We start from the raw sequence: 2049 nt of genomic DNA, 5'->3' as shown, positions 1-2049 counted from the left end.
GAAAATGTCTCAAAGTCTTCGCTGTTATGAAATTGTAAGTCTTTTTAACTGTAAAAAATTAGCAGCTTGACAATAACATTAAAGGATGAAACATTTTTTTTAATGAGACAAAGTGGACTAAAACTATAATAACCACTGCCAGGAAAATATCTACAAACAGATTGTCCTCCTGTAATTAGATTGGTATTAATAATTATCCAGGCGCCAAATGGCTGCTTGGAGAATTGCTGAAAGACTTTCAGACCAGTTCTTCCATTTGAAACATTCTGGGACTAACAAATGTGTGGAATTGAATTAAAACACTGGTAAAGCAACTTATTTTCTCTTCTCTATTACAAATAAGTTTTTCTAGCATTCTGGCAAACCTCACAGCTGTAGGGAGGGGAGAAAAGGATGTTTAGGCCACAGCCACCTTTAGTCAAAGAATAAGAATTCACCCTGAACCCTGGCTGGTTCGCTCAGTGGTAGAGTATTGGTCCAGTATGTGGATGTCCCGGGTTTGATTCCTGTTCAGGGCACAAAGAACAAGTACCATCTGCTTCTCCACCCTCCCTCTCTTGCTTCTCTCTCTCTATGTCTCTCTCTCTCTCTCTCTCTTTTCCCCTTCTGCAGCCATGGCTTGATTGGAACAAGTTTGTTCTGGGCGCTGAGGATAGCTCTATGGCCTCTTCCTCAGATGCTAAGAAGAGCTCAGTTGTGGAGCAATGGAGCAACACCCCAGATGGGTAGAGCATTGTCCCCTGTTGGTTTTACTGGGTGATCCCAGTTGGGCACATGTGGGAGTCTGTTTCTGCCTCCCCTTCTCTCACTGAATGAATTAAAAAAAAAAAAAAAAAAGAATTCACCCTGCCTTTAGGGAACTTTCACAGTTACTTTGTCTCCCAGACAGATATAATTGTTCTTGTTGGATGAGGACACACAAGTTGAGTGAGAGGACCCAGGATGGTGAAGGAAAGTTGCCCAAGGAAAGTTGCCCAAGGTGTCCCCTAATATGTGGTGTTGGGGTTCCCACCCAACCTGGCAGGTGGAAGCACAGGATCAGAAATAGCAGAAACTGAAGGTTTGTGATATGTTTTATGGGTAAAAGAGCACAACAAGTCATTGTTATTCATTGACTCATTCATTTAACAAATACAATGTACTGCCAATGTAACCTAATTCCCTCTAGGCATATATGAAGAAATGAAAAATATAACAATGAGAACAAATGTGTCCTGGCTCTTAATATTTTACAATATAATAGGAGATAATAATTATGAAGGTAAAATGCAGTGTATAAGATACTCTGACAAGAAATATCATGCATGTCTACACTTCATTTCTTAACAACATACTTCAGTAAGAGCCTCAGCAAAATTTTGGGGCCCTCTCAATGTTTTTCATTAGTATAAATAAATATTGACAATCAGAGCTTAGATTATAGTTAAACTTGACCAAGTCAATAGGAAGATAAATGCATAATTGTTGAGTTATTTAGGGATATAATATATATAATTTCTCTCAGTTTTTTCAACATAACTTTCTAATTTTTTCAGGAACTAAACTGCTGAGACTAAATTTGGTAACTGATTTTTTATATGCCTGTTTGTCTAAATAAGAAGATATAAAAATGTTTTAAATTATCTGTAAATTTCAAATTTTGTTGGATTTTTTGTTTGTTTCTGAAGAGCTTTATCTGCCTTTCCAATAATTTTTTCTCAATATATTTATGGAATAGGTACATTAACAGTCCTGATAGCTTTTATAAAATGAAATTGACTTGAAAGTTTTAAAAATTAATCTTGAAAGATATAAAAATAAAAGTTTAGGGTAATATAATTTATAGTTCATATTAAATATATATATAAGTGCATTTCAAGAGTAATTTCATTAGCAAGTGATAACCATTAGTAATATTATTCAAATATATTACCGTTAGTAATATTGTTATATATTTCAATTGTTTTAAAGCTTATACTTTTTTCTTAAGAGTAATTTATTATATATTGTGCCTATAATCTTGAATTACCTTGTAGCATTCTATTCCATGAATGTGCCATAAATAAACAA

Source organism: Saccopteryx leptura, chromosome 3 (assembly GCF_036850995.1).
Source record: "Saccopteryx leptura isolate mSacLep1 chromosome 3, mSacLep1_pri_phased_curated, whole genome shotgun sequence".
Lineage (NCBI taxonomy): Eukaryota > Metazoa > Chordata > Mammalia > Chiroptera > Emballonuridae > Saccopteryx > Saccopteryx leptura.
This window is presented reverse-complemented; position numbering follows the sequence as displayed.